General features: G+C 38.4%; 1 pseudogene; it reads right to left on the reverse strand.

Annotated features, from left to right (window-relative positions):
- Positions 1–17664, reverse strand: part of LOC100612751 (small ribosomal subunit protein eS7-like) — a 37468-nt pseudogene extending 19804 nt beyond the window's left edge.
- Positions 17665–23431: the final 5767 nt, after the last annotated feature.

Genomic DNA, 23431 nt, shown 5'->3' on the forward strand with positions numbered 1-23431 from the left:
ATGAGACATGCCCAGCCATGTGGAACTGTGAATCAATTAAACCTTTGTTTCTTGTAAATTACCCAGTCACAGGTATTTCTTCATAGCAACGTGAGAACGGACTAATACAGTAAGTTGGTACTGGGAATAGTACTTTATCTTTACAATAAAGATACCCAAAAATGTGGAAGCAACCTTAGAATTGGGTAACAGGCAGTGAAGAAGACAGGAAAATGTGGGAAAGTTTGAAACTTCCTAGAGACTTGTTGAATGGCTTTGACCAGAATGCTGATAGTGATATGGACAATGAAGTCCAGGCTGAGGTGGTCTCAGATGGAGGTAAGGAACTTGTTGGGAACTGGAATAAAGGTGATACTTGCTATGCTTTAGAAAAGAGACTGGTGGCATTTTGCCCTTGCACTAGGGATCTGTGACACTTTGAACTTGAGAGAGATGATTTAGAGTATCTAGAAGAAGAGATTTCTAAGTGGCACTGCATTCAAGAGGAAGCAGAGTATAAAAGTTTGGAAATTTTGCAGCCTGACAATGTGGCAGAAAAGAAAAACTCATTTTCTAGGGAGATATTCAAGCCCCACCCCCAGAAATTTGCATAAGAAACGAGGAGCCTAATCTTAATCTCCAAGACAATAGGGAAAATGTCTCCAGGACATGTCAGAAGTCTTCACAACAGCTCCTGCCATCACAGGTCTGGAGGCCTAGGAGGAAAAATTGGTTTCCTGGGCTAGGCCCAGGGCCTTGCTGCTTCGTGCAGTCTCAGGATTTGGTGCCCTGTATCCCAGCTGCTTCAGCTCCAGCTGTGGCTAAAAGTGACCAAGGTACAGCGTCAGAGGGTGCAAACCCGAAGCCTTGGCAGCTTCCATGTGGTGTTGAGCCTGTGGGTGCACAGAAGTCAAGAATTAAGGTTTGGGAACCTCCACCTAGATTTCAGAGGATGTATGGAAATACCTGGAAGTCCAGGCAGAAATTTGTAGCAGGGGCAGAGGCCCTCATGGAGAACCTCTGCTAGGGCAGCACAGAAGGGAAATGTGGGGTTGGAGCCCCCACACACAGCCTCACTGAGGCACTGCCTAGTGGAGCTATGAGAAGAGGGCCACCATTCTTCAGACCCCAGAATGGTAGATCCACTGACAGCTTGCACCATGCACCTGGAAAAGCAGTAGACACTCAACACCAGCCCAGGAAATTAGCCAGTACAGGGGTGGTACCCTGCAAAGCCACAGAGGCAGAGCTGCCCAAGGCCATGGGAGCCCACCTCTTGCATCAGCATGACCTGGATGTGAGACATGAAGTCAAAAGGGATTATTTTGGAACTTTAAGTTTCAATGACTGCCCTATTGGATTTCAGATTTGCATGGGGCCTGTAGTCCCTCTGTTTTGGCCAATTTCTCCCATTTGGAATGGGTGTATTTACCTAATGTCTGTACCCCCATTGTATCTAGGAAGTAACTAACTTGCTTTTGATTTTACAGGCCCATAGGTAAAAGTAGCTTCCCTTGTTCCAGATGAAACTTTAGACTTGGACTTTTGGGTTAATGCTGGAATGAGGTAAGACTTTGGGGGACTGTCAGAAGGTATGATTGTGTTTTGAAATGTGAGAACATGAGATTTGGGAGGGGCCAGGGACAGAATGATATGTTTTGGCTCTGTGTCCCCACTCAAATCTCACTTTGAATTGTAATCCTCACAATCCCTACTTGTCAAGGGTGGGACCAGGGGCAGTAATCAGATCATGGGGGCAGTTTCCCCCATGCTGTTTTCGTGATAGTGAGTAAGTCTCCTGAAATCTGATGGTTTTGTAAACGTCTGGTATTTCCCTTGCTTGCACTCATTCTCTCTCCTGCCACCCTGTGAAGAGGTGCCTTCTGCCATGATTGTAGGTTTAATGAGGCATCCCCAACCATGTGGAATTGTGAGTCAATTAAGTCTCTTTTCTTTCTGAATTAGCCAGCCTTGGGTATTTCTTCATAGCAGAGTGATAATGGAGTAATACAATTAATAAGGCTACCTTGTGGGTTTTGAATGTTAGGCTAAGGGATTTATATTCTATTCAAAAATGCTCCATCTCCAGTTAAAATCCATTTATTTCTCTTCTAGCCTCAGTAATAAAACAGATACAATTTGAGGAAAGGAAAAGCAAGTCATTTCAAATACCCAGTAACATTGCAGTGCTGTACTACAGATTATTCTGATGGACTTATTTATGAGTTTTATAAAATTAATCAATAAACACATTGTAATACTTCCTATTTGCCCTACACTACAAAATGTAAACTTTCCATTTTTTACCTGCTTTTTGCTAAATGGAGAGATTTTTTGATCTAGTTAATATGTTATTGTAAACTGATGATAATACATTTTCAAGTACTTAAGGCATCAACACAACGTTCATTTGATTCTTCAAGCACCATTAAATTAAAACCCTAACAGCACTATGAAGTGTTAGCAGCACATATAAGTCAAAAAAGCGTTAATCAGTGCGACACTATCTTAAAATGGCCAGCTACCCAAGTGATGGCTCCACTATCCCATCTAATCAAGACAGGGAACTGCTAAGGCGATGCACAGCTAAATGTATCACTATCTACAGTGCTGAAACTGGAAAGAGCATGCTAGAGATCCTCAGTGGCATTCAGTACTCTCTGTACCAATTAAACATGTAGTAGCACGGAATCTAAGAGCACAAGATATATACTTTTGGATCTAAGTTGTTAGATTCCGATCAGTAAAATACCAACTTTATATTTTTTTTACAAAAAAAAAAACTAGTATTTTATGATACATATTCACAAGGGGATAACTTTCTGCAGAATAATGTGATTCTAATTTTTACGTTCTTTTGCTGACTGATTTAAAGCCTAGTTTATTTCTACCTGTACAAGATGAGGATGTTTCACTTACAATGAAGACACAAATAGCTCTAATATAGAAGTTGTATTACCTCATAATATATTAGGCTGGATAACCAGTGTGTGTTGATTTACCAACACTACTGACATTTGGCATTTACTTTAATTTCTAGTCATCTCTAAGAATCTGAGTCATATATTCATTATATGAACTCAGCAGTATGAAATGGAGGACTATCAAAAGTGATATATATCTGGGGTTATACAGTTATGTATATTAATTTATATTAAATTAATCTGCATCTTACATAACATAATATGGACCATCCATCTTTGAAGAGGAGGAGAGTCATTTCTTTGAGTTTATTGTTTTGATATCAAGAGTTTGCCTCACATTTTTTGTTCATTTCAATAGTTTTTTGGGAACGGGTGATTTTGGTTACATGGATAAGTTAGCTTGTTGTGATTTCTGAGATTTTGGTGCACCTGTCACCCAAGAAATGTACACTGTACCCAACATGTAGTCTTTTATCCCTCATCCCCCGCTGACCTTTTCCCCCAACTCCTTAAAGTATATTATATCATTCTTATGCCTTTGCATCCTCATAGCTTAGCTCCCACTTCACTTAGAATAATGGTCTCCAACTCCATTCATGTTGCTGCAAAGGCCATTATTTTATTTTGTTTTATGGCTGAGTGTATATATGGTGTATATATACCAAATTTTCTTTATCCACTCATTAGTTGGTGGGCACTTAGGTTGGTTCCATATTTTTGCAATTGTGAATCATGCTGCTATAAACATGAGTGTGCATGTGTCTTTTTCATATAACAACTTTTTTCCTTTGGGTAGATACCCAGTACTGAGATTGCTGAATCAAATGATTGTTCTACTTTTAGACCTTGAAAGAATCTCCATACTGTTTTCCATAGTGGTTGTATTAGTTTACCTTCCCACAAGCAGTGTAAAAGTATTCCCTTTATACTGCATCCACATCAACATCTGCTAGTTTTCAATTTTTAAATTATGATCATTCTTGCAGGAGCAAGGTGGTATCTCATTGTGGGTTTAATTTGCATTTCCCTGATAATTAGTGATGTTGAGCTTTTTTTCATATGTTTGTTGGCCATTTGTATACCATCTTTTGAGAATTGTCTGTTCGTGTCCTTAGTCCACTTTTTGATAGGATTATTAATTTTTTCTTTGTTGCTTACTTGAGTTCCCTGTAGATTCTGGATATTAGTCGTTGGTTAGATGCATAGTTTGTGAACATTTTTTTCCACTCTGTGGGTTGTCTGCTAACACTGTTAATTATTTCTTTTGCTGTGCAGAAGCTTTTAATTTAATTAGGTCCCATTTATTCATTTTTGTTTTCATAACATTTGCTTTTGGGTTCTTAGCCATGAATTCTTTTCCTAAGCCAATGTCCACAACAGTTTTTCTGATGCTATCTTCTATAATTTTTATGGTTTCGAGCCTTAGATTTAAGTCTTTGATCCACATTGAATTTATTTTTGTATAAGGTGAGAGATGAGGTTCCAGTGTCATTCTTCTACATGTGGCTTGCCAATTATCCCAGCACCATTTGTTGAATAGGGTGTCCTTTCCCCCACTTTATGTTTTTGGTTGCTTTGTTGAAGATCAGTTGAATGTAAGTATTTGACTTTATTTCTGGGTTCTCTATTCTGTTCTGTTTTATACTGGTATAAAAGTAGGCAATAGACCAATGGAACAGAATGGAGAACCCAGAAATAAAGCTAAATACTGGCATTCAACTGATCTTTGACAAAGTAAACAAAATGCTATTTTGGCCTTGTAGTATGCTTTGAAGTCTGGTAATGTGATGCCTCCAGATTTGTACTTTTTGCTTTGTCTGGATTTGGATATGTGGTCTCTTTTTTGGTTCCATATGCATTTTAGGATTGTTTTTTCTAGTTCTGTGAAGAATGATGATAACATTTTGATGGAATTTGCATTGAATCTGTCTACTATTACTTTTGGCAGTATGTCCTTTTTTTTTTTTTTTTTTTTTTTAGACAGAGTTTCGCTCTTGTTGCCTAGGCTGGAGTGCAATGGCACAATCTCGGCTCACTGCAACCTCTGCCTCCTGGGTTCAAGCAATTCTCCTGCCTCAGCCTCCCAAGTAGCTGGGATTACAGGCTTGTGCCACCACACCCTGCTAATTTTGTATTTTTAGTAGAGATGGGGTTTCTCCATCTTGGTCAGGCTGGTCTCGAACTCCCAACCTCAGGTGATCCGTCCACCTCGGCCTCCCAAAGTGCTGGGATTACAGGCATGAGCCACCACACCCAGCCAGCAGTATGTTCATTTTCACAATATTGATTCTACCCTTCCGTGAGCATGGGATGCGTTTCCACTTGTTTGTGTCATCTATGATATCTTTCAGCAATGTTTTGTAGTTTTCCTTGCAGAGATTTTTTTACCTCCTTGGTTAAATACATTCCTAACTATTTTACTTATTTATTTGCTTTTCAGTTGTAAAATAGATTGCATTCTTCATTTCATTCTCAGTCATTATCTGTGTATAGCAGTGCTACTGATTCGTGTACATTGATTTTGTAACCTGAGAATTTACTGAATTCAATTATTAAATCTAAGAGTCTTTTGGAGTTGTCTTTAGGATTTTCTAGGTATACAATCATATCACCTGCAAAAAGCAGTAGTTTGTCTTTCTCTTTTACAATTTGAATGCCCTTTATTTCTTTCTCTTGTCTGATTGCTCTGGCTAGGACTTCCAGTTCTATGTTGAATAGAAGTGGTAAAAGTGGGCATCCTTGTCTTGTTCCAGTTGTCAGGGGGAATGCTGTCAACATTTCTCCATTCAGTGTGATGTTGGCTGTGGGTTTGTCATAGATGCCTATGTTACTTTGAGGTACTTCCCTTCTAGGCCTATTTTGTTGAGAGTTTTTATCATAAAAGGGATGCTGGATTTTGTCAAATGCTTTTTCTGCATCTATTGATACGATTATATGGTTTTCATTTTTATTTCTGTTTATGTGGTGTATCAAATTTATTGGCTTGCATATGTTAAACCATCCCTGCATTCCTGGTATGAAACCCATTTGATCATGGTGTCATGGTGTATTATCTTTTTGATATGCTGTTGGATTTTGTTAGCTAGTATTTTGTTGAAGATTTTTGCATCTATGTTCATTAGGGATGTTGGTCTGCGGTTTGTTGTTGTTGTTGTTATGTCCTTTCTTGGTTTTGGTGTTAGGGTGATAGGGTGATACTGGCTTCATAGAATGATTTAGGGAGGACTCCCTCTTTCTCTATCTTTTGGAATAGTTTCAGTAGGATTGGTACCAATTTTTGTCTAAATGTCTGATCGAATTCAGCTGTAAATCCATCTGGCCGTGGACTTTTTTGTTGTTGGCAATTTTTTTATTACTAATTCATCTCACCGCTTATTATTGGTCTGTTCATAGTTTCTATTTCTTCCTGATTTAATCTAGGAGGATTGTATATTTCCAGGAATTTATCCATCTTTTCTAAAATTTCTAGTTTGTTCACATAAAGATGTTCATAGTAGCCTTGAATGACCTTTTGTATTTCTGTGCTATTGGTTGTAATAGCTCCCTTTTTATTTCTAGTTCTGCTTATTTAGATCTTCTCTCTTCTTTTCTTGGTTAATGTTGCTAGTTATTTTCAAAAACCAGCTTTTTGATTCTTTTTTTTTTGTATTTTTTGTTTCAATTTCATTTAGTTCTGCTCTGATATTTATTATATCTTTTCTTCTGCTGGTTTGGGTTTGGTTTGTTCTTTTTTCTCTAGTTCATTGAGGTGTGACATTAGATTTTCTATTTCACAAAGCAAAACAAAAACTCACCAATAACAAAATTCTAGGCATTCTCCTTCACTTTAGAAACAAACAAGAATACCTACCTTCTATTTTTAAATATTGTAATGAAAATTGTTGGTAAAGTAATAAGACACGAAAGGAAATAAAAGGGATAAACACTAGTAAGAGAAAAGAATAGTATATCATTCACTTATGACATAATTATATACCTATAAAACCTAGTTTACTAAAATTATTAATAAAATAGTTATTAATAATTTTAGTCGATTAAAAAATATTCAAAATAATACAACAACATTAAAAACTGGCCAGATATAAGATAAATATTGAAAAGTCAACAGCATTTATTTAACATAACAAAACTTCATTATGTTAAATCAACTTAAGTTTGACCAGAAGTAGCCTGGGTACCTTGAGTCCCTGTGTAGAAAACTGCAACCTAAATTTTTAAACAAACTGAAAGCCTAACTCTGGAGTATATTTCTGTAACAAATAGCTGAGTCACAGATAATTACAGCATATGAGCTTCAGCCAATCACAGGCTGCCAACTGATCAGATCATGACCAAATAAGGCAAATGCCAGATGTAACCAAGCAAGCTATTTCTGTACATCACTCTTGTTTTCTCTCTGTAATTACTGCCTTCCCATGTTGCAGAGTGGAGCTCAATGAACGTCTTCTGGTTTGGAGGCTGCTCAATTCATGAATCATCTTTTGCTCAAATAAACTTTTAAATTTAATTTATCTGAAGTTTTTCATTTCATAATTAATAATGACAACAGTTCTTAGAAATAAATTTAAATAGATATATATTGGACCTTTATAAAATGTAACCTCAAATGTGTATTGTGAAACCTTTATAAATTCATGAATAGAGAAACCTGAGTGAGAAGAGGAAGTAAAAGTATTTGCACACTCCAAATTGCTTAGTATATTTAATATAATTACCATATAACTCAGACCAGGGATCAGACCCAGGGGGAGATGGCTCAGTGAATCATCTTAGGGTTTATATAAGAAAATAAAGAATAAGAATATACAGCGACATCTCCTGGAAATGAAAAACAATGTGCTTGAAGTGGAGGGTGAAATTTGGGATTATTCATTTTTAAAACATCTGTTTTACAATTTTTACAAAATATCAAAAAATATAATTCTTCCTGAGGAAGAAATAGAGATATGGTTAAGTGGAACATAATTGATTGTAAATAGATAAAATCATATATAAAAGCAATACATCCAGAGGAGGCAGAGCAAGATGGCAGAATAGAAAGCTCCACTGATCATCTCCTCCTACCCCTCCCAACCCCCCCTCACAAAGAAGGACACCAAGTTAACAGGTATCAGCTATCTACACAGAAAAAACACCACTATAAGAATAACAAATCAGGTGAGCACTCATAGAACCGGGTTTTAATGAAGAGATAGAAAAAAATAGTCCTGAATCACCAATGCCATGCCCCTCGCACCCCCAGCACCTTCAGCCTGGTGTGGGGAGCATTTCTGGGCCCTGAGGGAAGAAGAACACAGGAATTGTGATGCATTGAACTCAGCGCTGTTCTGTTAGTGCAAGACAGAAAACCAGACCACTCTTAGCTGACACCCGCCCACAGAGGGAACAGCCTGAGCCAGAAGAAAATCACTGATTCCAGTGCTCTGAACGGCAAACCTCACCGCCACTGGGTGCCAAAGTGCTCTTGGTAAACATGAAAGGCAGTCTAGGCCATGAGGACTGCAACTCTTAGACAAGTCATAGGGCTGACCTAAGCCCAGAGACAGTGACTGGGGGACACGCGACATACTGAGACACCAGCTGGGTGGCTAAGGGAGTGCTGGTATCATCCCTCCCTTACCAAGAAGCTGCACAGCTCACAGCTCCAAAAGAGATCACTTTTTTCCACTTGAGGAGAGAAGGAAGAGTGTAGAAGACTTTGTCTTGCATCTTAGATACCAGTTCAACCATAGCAGGATAGGGCACTGGTCGGAGACATGAGGCCCCCATTCTAGGCCCTAGATCCCAGGTAAAATTTCTATACATACCCTGGGGCAAAAGGGAACCTGCTGCCTTGAAGAAAAGGACCCAGTACTAGCCGGGCGCAGTGGCTCACGCCTGTAATCCCAGCACTTTGTGGGGCTGAGGTGGGCGGATCACGAGGTCAGGAGATCGAGACCATCCTGGCTAACATGGTGAAATCCCATCTCTACTAAAAATACAAAAATTAGCCGGGTGTGGTGGCAGGCGCCTGTAGTCTGAGCTACTCGGGAGGCTGAGGCAGGAGAATGGAGTGAACCCGGAAGGTGGAGCTTGCAGTGAGCCGAGATAGCGCCACTGCACTCCAGCCTGGACGACAGAGCGAGACTCCATCTCAAAAAAAGAAAAGGACCCACTACTGGTACCACTCATCACCTGCTAACTGAAGAGCCCTTGGGCCCTGAATAACCAGCAGTAATGCCAGGTACTACATAGAGGGCCTTGGTGAGCTTCTGAGACTTGCTGGCTTCAGGTGAGACTCAGCACATCAGCTGTGATGGCTACAGTGCTATTTACAGAACATTTTGTCGAATGGCTCCAGAATACACATTATTTTCCTCAGCACATGGATCATTCTCAAGAATAGACCAGATGTTATGTCACAAACCGAGTCTTAAAACATACAAAAAATTTAAATAATATCAAGTATCTTTAACCGCAATGTAATAAAACTAGAAATCAATAACAAGAAGAATTTTGGAAACTATACAAATACATGGAAATTAAACAATATGCTCCTGAATGACCAATGGATCAATGAAGAGCATAAGAAAACTGAAAAATGTCTAAAAACCAATGGTAATGAAAACACAACATACCAAAACCTACGGAATACAGCAAAAGCAGTACTAAGCAGGAAGTTTATAGCTGTAAGTGCCTACATCAAAAAAGAGGAAAAACTTCAAATGAAGAATCTAATGATGCATCTTAAATAACTAGAGAACCAAGAGGAAACCAAACCCAAAATTAGTAGAAGAAAAAAAATAATAAAGATGAGAGCAGAAATAAATGAAGTTGAAATTTAAAAAAAATACAAAAATATCAATGAAACAAAAAGATTTTTCTTCTCCTTGAAGGTTTTTGTAATTTTTTCTTCATCCCAGTGTTCCCCAATTTCATAAATTATGCCTTCTTTCTGCTTGGATTCATTGTGCTGGCCATTTGGTAGGTCTTTTCCATCTGGAAATGAAGGTACTTTCAGTTCTGGGAAATTTTCTTTATTTTTAAAATGAATTTTCTTTACAATTCCATTTCTTCTCTTTTCCCAGGGCCATTATTATCAAAATGTGAATCTTATGTAAGGATCCTCTACTTTTCCTTTATTTACTCTACTATTTTACATTTATTTATTTATTTTTCTTTTCTGGAACACATGCTCAAATGTATCATCTGATCCTTCTACTGATTAGTTTTTAAATGATAACTATAGTATTTTTATTTTCAAGAACCTTTTGTTCTTCTTTTAATACTTCTTTTTTATACTGTACTGCTCTTATGTCATGAAAACAATGTATTTTTTATTTATTCCTATTACTTAGGATACTAATTAAAGTTCTATTTTTATGATTTCCTTCTGCTTTTTGCATTGATTTTGCTTCCTCTAAGTTTTTTTGTTTGTTTGTTTGTTTTGGTGTCTGCTATTGTTAAAGTCTTCCTTCAAATACTGGGCAATTCTTGGCTGCCAACTCATATTTAAGAGGCAGATACTAAGATGTGACTTAGAAGCTATATGTTTATGGATAGGAGTTGTCCAATGGTGATATTTTCTCTTGAGAGGATTTATTTTCTAGGGAAACATTTCCTAGGGTTTATTTTCCCTATAAACATTTCCGTAGAAAATAACCCTCTAATCTTCTGCTAGGGGAAACTAAGACTGATTTCCTGAGTTCTAATTGTTTCCCCTACAAACTTGCAATCAATCTTCCTGTCTTCAACTTTTTCCTCTGCCTTTGGAGGAAACTAACATCTCCTATTATTACTATATTTCTGGGCTCCGCAGCATATTTTTGGCTTATTCCTCCTTGATTTTTTCCAGTGTCATTGCGTTGGTTTCAGCCCTTCCAACTCCGCTAAGTGAATTCCTATTTCTTCATGTGCTTTCCAGCTTCCAATAATGTTTACATCCTTCTGGTTTGCTGATGTCTCTCATTTTGTTTGACCTTGTGGATGTATGCAATTTCTATTCACTTGTTTTTATTTCAGTCGAGTCCTGGGAGTAGAAGCTAGCACACATCTTTAAACCGACATGTTTAACTGGACTTCTGATCCATTTTGCATTTCATATTTCAGTAACAAATAAGTGTTATTACTGAGGTTTTTTTAGCTAATAAGTGGAGGAAGGTCATTCTAAGCCTAAGGAACATGAGAAAGAACAGTAAATTATGAAGTAGTATTGGCTGTGCAGCAAGAGGAGCTGCAAATAAATAACCTGCACAGCTTAATTCAAGCATCATCCCTTACAGGAAGTTTTCCCTGATCCCCCGAATCTTGTTGCCTGCAATCCTTGAGACCAAACTAAGTGTTCCCCATCTGTATTCCAAATATACTCTGTGTATATCTCCATTACCATTCCTATTACAATATATTGTTTTAATATTACTATATTAAATGGTGTATCTGTCTCTGCTTCCATTCTCCCTGGAGACCTAAGGATGTTTTATTCATCTTTGTATCCCCAGCATTAAGAAACGTGACTTACTTAAAATAATTTCTGAGTACATGTTTTCCTTTTTAAAAGATATAAACTCGCCTGTACTTGCTCACTCTCTCATTCTATCAGTTGTCCTCCCTCATGGCTATATTTTCAATCTCTCTCTTGATGGGTTCTTTCTATTTCAACTGCCAATATGATCAGATTCATTCTCTAAAAAAACACCCATTTATCTACCTCACTTTCTCATCAGGTAACTTTACTATTTCGCTTCATCCTTTATTCCTAAACTTCAGGATTAATAGAACACTCTCACCAACTCTACTTCTCTTCACTTCTCACCTATTTCTCAACCCATTTCACAGAGTGAATCAGTTAGAGTTTAATAAGAGAAGGGTGCCACTAGAAGAGAAACACACACACACACACATACACACACACATATGCACACACACATGCACACAAATGATAAGGGATTGGATCTTATACAGCTGTAGGAACTGGCTAGCATCTGTGTGAAGAAACTCTTAGTTCTATTTATAGTACAGAAGCCTGAAAGTCAGCAGGGTAGGCAGTTGGGATGGAATGACAGATGTGAAGTGGAGGAAGTGGAGCAAATTGCAATCTGTTAGGGTGTACTGAAACCTACAAGGATAGGCTAAATCTCTCATTAGTCTCTCATTACCTCCAAACCTCCAACTGTGATGAAGGAGTGATCTGGAGGTGAAGATTTTGCCCTTTGTGTCACTAAACAAACATATAACCTAAGAATCAGAAAAGCTGAAGGAGATCCAGCAAGAGGAGGAGTTGCTGTGAGCCTGGCTTCTGCCCCATGCCAAAAAGGTGAGCCAGTAGATAAGCAATAATATTCATATGCTGCAAAAGTTCCTTATGTCTTGCCTTAAACTCCTGAGTGTAAGACAAGATATCTGCTGTTTCTCATCCACATTCCAAATAAACAAAATACTTCCAGAGAGCCACGTTATTCTAGAGCTATACAGAGAAAGGAATTGTAGGAAATAAAATTCCAGTTTAACTATGTTCACACAAAAACCTGCTTTCTGTTCCTCACCTTGCCATTAAAATTGCTGTCACAAAATTACCAATTTCCTTCTATTTGCACAATTCAAAAACCTATTTTCAGTCCATACTATACATAATTATTCCATAATACTTAGTACAATTGACGAATTCCTCTTTTATGAAATTTGCTTGTTATATTATTCAATATTTTCTCTGATCTTTGGGATTATTCCTTCTCCGTCTCCTTCACTGGCTTCTATTCTGCCATTTTATTTGTTTTTACACTCTGTTCTTGCTACGGACTGAATGTTTGTGTTTCCCCTAAATTAACATGCTGAAGTCCTAATCTGCAATGTGTTGGTATTTGGAGGTAGGAACTTCAGGAGGTAATTAGGTCATGAAAATGAAGTCCTTATCTGCAATGTGTTGGTATTTGGAGGTAGGAACTTCAGGAGGTAATTAGGTCATGAAAATGAAGCCCTTATGAATATATTAGTTCCACTGTAAGAAGAGACATGAAGATGTTCTCTCTTTAGGCCATGTGAGGATACAGCAAGAAGGCAACTGTTTGCAAACCAGGAAGAAGGCCCTTGTCTGACACTGAATCTGTCATCACCTGGATCTTGGACTTCCCTGCTTCCAGAACCATGAGAAATTAAGTTCTGTTGTTTATGTTATCCAGCCAATGGTATTTTGTTATAGTAGCCCAAGAAAACTAAAACAGTTTTTATGTCTCTACTTTTTATGCTTTTTCAATTATTGTACATGGTGTGAGGTAGGAGTCAAGATCCACAATTTTGCAGCAACTCAACATAATTCAACTAGAAACTTAGTCTTTCCCAATGACAGAGTAATCTTTCTCATGAATAAAGAAATTGTATATGTATGCATCTGTTTCTGGACATTCTTTATTTCCTTTCATCTATTTGCTATCCATGCATTAATACCACACTGTCTTATTTACTCTAGCTTTATAGTATAGTGGGTGGGGGGGGGGATGGGAAGTTAGTATTTAATGGAAGTGGAATTTTAGTTTTTGAATATAAAAGAAGTTCTGAGGACAAATGGTGGCAATCATTCCATAACACTGTGAATATACTTAATACCACTGAACTGCATGCTTAAAAATGGTTAGACTGCAATAGCAAAGACATGGAATAAATCTAGGTGTGCATCAAGAGTGGATTAAAGAAATGTGATACATATATACCATGCGGTACTATAAAGCCATAAAAATATGAACTCATGTCTTTTGCAGCAGCATGGATGCAGCTAAATGCCATCATCCTAAGTGAATTAATGCAGAAACAGAAAACCAAATACCTCATGTTCTCACTTATAAGCAGGAGTTAAATCTTGGGTACACATGGATGTAAAGACAAGAACAATAAACACTGGGAACTACAAAAGGAGGGAGTAAGGCGGCGGGGCGGTGGGAGCAAGGCCTGATAGCCTTCCTATTGGGTACTACATTCACTATCTGGGTGATGGGATTAATAGAAGCCCAAACTTCAGCATCACACAACATCTCATTGTAACAAACCTGCACATGTACCCTTTGAATCTAAAATAAATATTGAAATAAAAAATGGTTAGAATGGTAAATGTTGTTATATATTTTTTATCACAAAAAGCCACGGCCGGGTGCTGTGGCTCACGCCTGTAATCCCAGCACTTTGGGAGGCCGAGGCGGGCGGATCACCAGGTCAGGAGATCGAGACCATCCTGGCTAACATGGTGAAACCCCGTCTCTACGAAAAATACAAAAAAAAAAAAATTGGCCAGGCGAGGTGGTGGGCGCCTGTAGTCCCAGCTACTCGGGAGGCTGAGGCAGGAGCATGGCGTGAACCCGGGAGGCGGAGCTTGCAGTGAGCCGAGATGGCGCCACGGCACTCCAGCCTGGGCGACAGCGAGACTCCGTCTCAACAAAAAAAAAAAAAAAAAAAGAAAAAAAAAAGAAAGCCACACACTAGCTATGATATTAGCTATCATATCATTCCCTCCTATATCTCTGAGAAATCACTAATGTTGTCCTTTTTCTACAGATTTTCCTGTTTTGAATATTTAATATGAATGGAATCATATACGTGGTCTTTTGTGACTTGTTTCTTTGAGTTAGCATAATGTTTTCAAGGTATTCATGTAGAATGCATCAGTACATCCTTAATTTTTCATGGACAAATTATATTATCATATATGGATGAATACTAGGGATATACCACATTTTGTTTATTCATCAGTTGATGGACATTTGAATTGTTTCTGCTCTTTGGCCATTATAATAATGCTGGTATAAACATTGATGTACAAGTTTTTGTGTAAGTGTATGTTTTTATTTCTCTTAGGTATACACCTAGAAGTGAAATTCATAGGCCGTGTAACACCACAATGAATAACTTGGGGAACTGTTATATCTACTTACCATATCTAAGAATACTTTGCCAACTCTGTAGTGAAAATTTACCCTGTTTTCTTCTATGAGCTCTACAGTTCTAGCTCTTACATTTAGATGTTTGATTTATTTTGAGTTAACTTTTGTATATGGTGTCAGGTGAGTCTGGCTTTTTTTCTTCTTTTCCATGTCACTATACAGTTATTGCAGCACCATTTGTGGTGAAGAATATACTTTCTAAATTGAATATTATTGACATTTCTCAAAAATCAGTTGTACATTGGAATATGATTTATGATCTGGATTTTCAATCCCTCTATTGATATACATGCTTGTTCTTCTGGCAGTATCACATTACCTTATTAACTGCTAACTTTATGGTAAGTTTTAAAATCAGGAAATGTGAGGACTGCTTTTTCTTCTTTTTCAATATTACTTAGCTATTCTGGGTACCTTGAAATTTCTTATGAGTTTTAGAATCAGCTTGTCAATTTCTAAAATAAAAATCAGCTGAGATTCTAATAGGATTTGCATTGTATCTGCAGATTAACTTGTATAATATTATCATTTAACAATATTAACTCTTCCAATTCATGAACATGTGGTTTTTTTCCAATTATTTAGATCTTCATTAGTTTCTTTTAACAATGCTTTTTGTAGTTTTCAGAGTATAAATTTTGCACTTATTTGGTTAAATTTATTCCAAAGTATTCTGTTCCTTTTGATAATACTATAAATGAAATAGTTTCTTTTTTTCCTTGGATTGTTCATCACAAATGTGTAGAAATACAATTGATTTTTGTATGTTGCTCTTGTAAACTATAATTTGCTAAACTTGTTTATTAGTTCTATCAGTTTTTTAGTGCATTCCTTGGGATTTTCTATATACAAGCCCTGACATCGTCAGTAGAAATAGTTTAATTCTTCCTTGCTAATCTGAATGCCTTTTTTTTTCTTTTTCTTGCCCAATTGCCCTGGCTAGAACCTCCAGTATGGTGATGAATGGAAGTGGCAAGAATGGGCATCTTTGACTTATTTCAGACATGAGGGAAATGCATCTAGTCTTCCACAGTTAAGTATAATGTTAGCGGTGGGTTTTTCTAGAATATCTTTATCATGATGAGAAAGTTACTTCTATTCCTAGTTCTTGATTTTTTTTATTATAAAAGAATATTAGACTTTGTCACATGCCTTTTCTGCACTTATTGGTATGACTGTGTGATTTTTGTTTTTTATTCTGTTGATATGAACTATTATCTTAACTCTTGTGTGGCCCTACATGGTATTCAGTGTCTTCCTCCCCCAAGCTGTGAGTATATGTTACTAATAAACTGCTATAATTCTCATCTTTTCAATGTTAAGCATCATATATTCAGCCATCGCCATAACCCTATGGTGGGAATTCCTTTCTCGCTATTTGGGTGAATTGGAGATGACTAAACCAATTGGTATCAAGAATAGGATGGCCTAACTTTAACTGATGACACCTGGTCAGCTTTAACTTACTGTTTTGCCTAATTAACTGGTTCCATGATATAGCAAAGGGTGTCTTAGATAGATCCAAAGATTACTGGTGGTCTTCCACATTGGCCTACGTGGTACTGTGTTGTCTTTGTAAGATAATGCCATCTCTTCCCATCCTGAAACTGTCTGGTCCCCACAAAATAATTGTTGTTAATTGACTATAATCCAGTGTGCCATGTCACTGGGTTTGCCCTATATTTTGTAGGTGTGATGGTTGATATTGAGTGTCAACTTAATTGGATTGAAGGATGCAAAATATTGATCCTGGGTGTGTCTGCGAGGGTGTTGCCAAAGGAGATTAAGATTTGAGTCAGTGGGCTGGGAAAGGCAGACCCACCCTTAATCTGTGTGGACACAATCTAATCAGCTACCAGTGAATATAAAGCAGGCAGAAAAATGTGAAAAGGCTAGACTGGCCTAGCCTCCCAGCCTACGTCTTTCTCCCATGCTGGATGCTTCCTGCCCTGGAACATTAGACTCCAAGTTCTTCAGTTTTGGGACTTGCACTGGCTCTCCTTGCTCCTCAGATTGCAGATGGCCTATTGTGGGACCTTGTGATCGTGTGAGTTAATAACTCATATATATATATATATATAATATATATATATATATGTATATATTATATATATATGTGTATATATATGTGTATATATTATATATATGTATATATTATATATATGTATATATTATACATATATATTATACATACGTATCTGACTAATACAGATTTTGGTATCAGGTGTGGTTCTAGAGGAACAGAATATTAAAAATAGAGTGGTTTCAATGGTTTTGGGGTTTCTGGAGTTGGCTGCTTAATATGATTTGCCCCAAAATGCTAAGGACTCTCTTCTAATAGTATGGAGAACATTGATAGTCCTTGGCATGAACTGTTTAGAGAGTTATGCAAAATAAATGCATTTGACACTACTGATTCACCGCTCATGAGAGGCAAGGACATTAGTGGCTCCATACATAATATCTTTGACGAAATGTGGAGAACAAAGGCTGACCTGGCTAGGGCCACTGCTGAGTGCCCAGTTTTCCAGCAGCAGAGACCAACACTGAGCCCTTGATATGGCACCATTCCTCGGAGTGATCAGCAAGCTACCTGGTGGCAGGTTGATTATATTGGACCTCTTCCATCATGGAAAGGGCAGAGGTTTCTCCTCACCGGAATAGATGCTTACTCCAGATATGGGTTTGCCTATCCTGCGTGCAGTGCTTCTGCCAAGACCACCATCTGTGGACTCACGGAATGCCTTATCCACCATCATGGTATTCCACACAGCATTCCCTGTGACCACAGCACACACTTTATGGCTAAAGAAGTGTGGCAGTGGGCTCATGCTCATGGAATTCACTAGTCTTACCATGTTCCCCATCATCCTGAAGTAGCTGGATTAATAGAACAGTGGAATGGCCTTTGGAAGTCACAATTACAATGCTTACTAAGTGAGAATACTTTGCAGGGCTGGGGCAAAGTTCTCCACAAGGCCATGTATGCTCTGAATCAGCGTCCAATATATGGTACTCTTTCTCCCATAGCCAGGATTCACGGGTCCGGGAATCAAAGGGGGAAAGTGGAAGTAGCACCACTCACCATCACCCCTAGTGATCCACTAGCAAAATTTTTGCTTCCTGTTTCTGTGACATTAGGTTCTGCTGGTCTAGAAGTCTTAGTTCCAGAGGGAGGAATGCTGCCACCAGGAGACACAACAATGATTCCATTAAACTGGAAGTTAAGATTGCCACCTGGAAACTTTGGGCTCCTCCTACGTTTAAGTCAACGGCTAAGAAGGGAGTTACAGTGTTGGCTTGGATGACTGACCCGAATTATCAAGATGAAATCAGTTTATCACTCCACGACAGAGGTAAGGAAGAGTATGCGTGAAATACAAGAGATACATTAGGGCATCTCTTAGTATTACCATGCCCTGTGATGGCAGGACTACAAATGGCCCAGACCCTTCGGAAATGAAAGTTTGGGTCACTCCACCAGGAAAAAAAACGCAACCTGCTGAGGTGCTTGCTGAAGGCAAAGGGAATACAAAATGAATAGTAGAAGAAGATAGTCATCAATACTAGCTACGACCACGTGACCAGCTGCAGAAACAAGTACTGTAATTGTCATGAGTATTTCCTCCTTCATTTGTTAAAAATATGTTTGTGCATGTATACACTTGTACTAAGAAAATATCTTCATTTTATTTTCTTTTTCCTTTATCATGTGACATAAGATTTATTGACTTTATATCAGCATTTAAGTATTAACTTTATGTAATAGTGTTTGGGTTGGAGATTGGTGTGTTTCCAGTTGTACAAAGGATAGTTGTATTATGTTAGGTGCAATTGTGACCTTATTATTTTCTTTATTTGAAGATTATGTATAATTTCAGGAGATGTATATGGGTTCAAGTTAACAAGGGGTGGACTTGTGATGGTTAGTACTGAGTGTCTACTTGATTGGATTGAAAAAGGCAAAGTATTGATCCTGGGTGTGTCTGTAAGGGTGCTGCCACAGGAGATTAACATTTGTGTCAGTGGGCTGGGAAAGGCAGACCCACCCTTAATCTGGGTGGGAACCATCTGATCAGCTGTCAGTGAATATAAAACAGACAAAAAAATGTAAAAAGTCTAGACTGGCCTAGCCTTCCAGCCTACATCTTTCCCCCGTGCTGGATGCTTCCTGCCTTTGAACGTTGGACTCCAAGTTCTTCAGTTTTGGGACTTGGACTGGCCTTCCTTGCTCCTCAACTTGCAGACGGCCTACTGTGGGACCTTGTGACCATGTGAGTTAATACTTAATAAACTCCCATATACATATATACATATATATATATATATATATATACACACACACATATATATACACACACACATATATATATGGGATATATATGATCGATAGATAGATAGATGATAGATAGATAGATAGATAGATAGATAGATAGATAGATAGACAGATCCTAGTAGTTCTGTCCTTCTAGAGAACCCTGACTAATAAGTAGGTGATATCTGAGGCTCCTGCCTACAAAGCTGGTGACCACACATGCCGTAATTGGTCACTACTTGAATCCTGCTTAACTAGGGTTGTGCTAGAGATTTCTGGTCACTATATCTAGCCTGGTGACTGTCAGTTCCTGATTTTGGAAGACATACAAGTATTATTTTGTGATTTTTCCATCCCCTGGATAGATGGTCCTGGGAAAGGGATTTTGTGAAGTTTGCAGAAAGAAAAGGGACTACTATCCCAGGAATAATTAAGCATGAAACCCACGTTGCCTAATAGTCATTGCTGTTCATGTGAAGGTAGCCCTCTTGCTTGTCTCCTGTGATGCTGCTTCTCTTGATGCTGTCACATGCATTCTCCTTATCCTCAAAGGTATTTAGATGCACATACATGGTGGCCCATGGTCCAGAAACTGATGAGATAAGAAAGGGAAAAGGAGTACATGGTTTTTACTAAACTGCTCCCCCAGTGCAAAAACCCTGGCCAATATGCCTGAGGTTTTCTTAGCACTATGGTTTGCTAGTATGCAAGATGTTAATCTTTTAATCATGGAAGTTGATGTCTCTACCTAGGCCATAGACAAAATTAACTTACTGGATATGGACCCCGACCCTGGAAGCTAGTACTTCCTGGAGGAAGAGGTGGCCATCTATGATGCATGCAACTAAGCACCCATATCTTTCCACCTAGCCACCCAAAAAGTCCACCACATGGATGACTGGACAGAAGCAGAAATTGAAAGCCACAGGATTATTTATCTAGAAATGCAAAAATATTCTGAAGAAATTTGTATAGACAAAAAAAAAGAAGGAAATAGAGAAAACAGGAGGCCCACATGCTGTAGCCAGAGGATATATTCAATCTGAAGACTTCTGGATTTTGGATACAGCACTCTTCTGTTGTGCTCCTTTGCTTTCTAGTCTTCTGCTGCAACAAAGATCCTGATCCTCAGGGCTATAGAGAAAACACCCATGGCACCCCTGTGGCACAGTGAAAAGGTAAATTCAATCCAGATTTAAACTCAGTTTCATTAATCTCTAAAACACAATTATTACCATGAGGGTGGCCTATGACCCTGATGATACTGATTTGAGGCCCTCTCGAGGGAGACATTTTTTTTTTTTTTTGAGACAGAGTCTCGCTTTGGAGGGAGACGTTTTTAAATGTAAGCAAAGAAGAAAGGAATCTACCCCCAGCCAAGTATATACAGTGACCGATAAGGAAGGAAGGAAGGAAGGAAGGAAGGGAGGGAGGGAGGGAGGAAGGGAGGGAGGAAGAAACCTGGACACAGTGGGAGGAAACAAACAAAATCTGAAATAAAGGTCCACAATTTTACCCAACCAGCAATTCACAATTTACTAAAATAATTTATACATCAAAAAGATAAAGGACACTGAATGGCTTTTACATCTTTACAACATAAGTTCTGAATTAACTTTATTATCTGGTGAAATACACCTTTTGGCAAACCTTCATAGCTTTAATACTGGGGCTTAAATTATGCTATGCCTGAAGATGCCATTAAATTAAAACATGGTGTCACCTATTATCTTAAGGGTGTTACTGAATATAAAATAGAGAGCAACTAGTTATATCTCAGAATGATTAATCTTAATCATCAGAATGATTGACTTGCCCAAATTCTCCATGCTGATAGCACCCATTGCCCTGAAACAATCCCACAATTGGCATGAATGCTCTAACTCAATGAGTAACAAATTAAAATCAAATTAAATATTTAGCAATGTAAAACAAAAAGTGTCTGAGACAGGTCTCAATCAATTTAGAGATTTATTTTTGCTAGGTTGAGGAGGTGCCTAGGAAAAAGAGACACAAGTCATAGTAGGATTTGCGGCCATCACATTTTCCAAAGAGGGTTTTGAGGGCTTCAATATTTAAGGGGAAAAGGGCAGGCAGGAGGGGAAGGGGGAAAGAAAAAAAAATGGTAGGCAGTGAGATAAGTAGTCACATTCTTGTGAGGCTTTGATTAGCGCTGACTGAATCCACATGTTACATATGAATGGAGGAACAGTCAGTTATGCATTCGTCTTGGGCTCAGTAAATCTGCATTTATTTCAAGGTGAGCAGAGGGATGATTTCTAGTCTTGTCTTTGTCCCATAGCTGTGAAGATAAGCTGTTAATTTACATTTTCAGGGAGAGGGGGGCCACCTGAAGAGATACGTGGCTTTCTGTCTTGCAGCTATCTGTTTAGTAACAAGAGGAAGGGCAATGTTTTGCATGACTCAGTTTCCAAGATTAACTTTTCCCTTTGGCATAGTAAGTTTGGGGTCCTGAGATTTTCTTTTCTTTTCATAGCACTTACAAATTGGATTGACAAAATTGGCCCAAATTGACACTTGCAGCTCAGTTAAAATAGTTAATATGGCTCACAGTACATTTAAAAATGGCTTTTAAGAATTGAAACCTATTCTACAAGACTTAATTAGTGAAAGAGTGATTATCGTCACTGCTTCTCCATTTAACATCGAATTCTGGAAAGAATGAATGACACCTCATTGTAGATTAGTGCAACCGAATTCTACAAGCACATCTATTAAGACCCCCATATACAATATTATTGAAATTACTGACTCCATCCATTAAATTTCTAAAAATTATTCAGTTAACCAAGGGCTGCTTCATTCCTGGCACCACCAAGGAACAGCTATTGATCCTCTCAGCACCCATCATGTTAATACAAGCAAAGTATTTTTATGCCTTTCTGGGATTTAGAGGCAATGTATTCCTCATTTATAAATTTTACTTAAACTCGCTTATGCTGTTACTTGCAAATCATTCCAACAAAGGCTTTACAGTTTGTTCAAATTGCAATATAACAGGCACTTTCATTAGGCCCTCAAGAATGCCTTCATTATAGAGGCTTTAGCAATCCCCTCTCATTCCTCATGAGTTGCCCCAGGGCTTCTGATGCAAGAAACTACTCTCTTAAGCCCTGTACTACACGCCATTACAGAAGCAATTATTAGTCACATAATTTGCTGTCCTGGAAACAGAGGCTTTCACAGACCCTGAGCCTGTGACCCTCTGTATTTAGCTGTCCACTATGTCTTGGGTAATGGAGGCAGCATCTTGCAAGCTTGGCATGGCTATCGAGGCCTCCTTGCTACTACAAGATGGAGCCAAACCTAGGCCCTCTGGCATACCTACCAGCAAGGGTGTAGGCTTCCATGTCTTCAGTCCCTTGCCATGGTGTTGGAGGAAGTCACTCCCTTCCAGATTTCTTGGCTACCTGAGAAGACTCTTTGGAGCAACTTAGTAAACAGCAATGGGATTTCATGGAGTTTACAGATGACATGGCCACCACTATATATGATGGAGCTCAGTGGAGAATTGCTGATTTTCATGTTTTAACTAGGATGTCCCTGATAAAAGAATGGGATATATGGGTTAGCACATTTGATTGTACTTCAGGCAGTCATTATCACTAGATGCCCCGGCCAACAATTAGATCATTTTTACAAACTCTTGGGCCATTGCCTAGGAGTTGCCCTCCATCGCGAGTTGAATTGTGTCCTCCAGAAAAGCTATGTTGATGTCCTACCGCCTCATATTTCAGAATGTGACTGTATTTGTAAATAAGATCATTGCAGATGTAATTAGTTAAGATAAGGTCACAGAGAAGGGTGGGCTCCAAATCCAATATGACTGGTTTCTTTACAAGAAGACAGTCATGTGAAGACACAGAGACACAGGGAGGATGCTATATGAAGATGAGAACAGAGATTGAAGTTATGCTGCTACAAGTCAAGGAATGCCTTCCAAGCTACCAGACCTGGAAGAGGCAAGGAAGGATCCTCCCCTGGAAGCGTCAGAGAGAGCAAGGCCCAGCCAACACCATAATTTCAGACTTCTGTCCTACAGAATTGCGAGACAATTAATCTCTGTTGTGTTAAGCCACCCAGTTTGTGGTGTTTGTGACAGTCCTAGTAAAAAATATATATATCTTGTTTGGACTAAAATCTCTGGAAATTTCCTACCTCACAGATATTCAAAAATATAAATCAAGGTAACAGATTTGTCTATAAACGCTAAGGCCTGGCCTTAGCTTAGGTGGCAAGTAGATGGCAGTGAGGAGATGACATACTAGGTGGCCACATGGGCACCTGCC

Source organism: Pan troglodytes, chromosome X (assembly GCF_028858775.2).
Source record: "Pan troglodytes isolate AG18354 chromosome X, NHGRI_mPanTro3-v2.0_pri, whole genome shotgun sequence".
Taxonomy (NCBI): Eukaryota; Metazoa; Chordata; class Mammalia; order Primates; family Hominidae; genus Pan; species Pan troglodytes.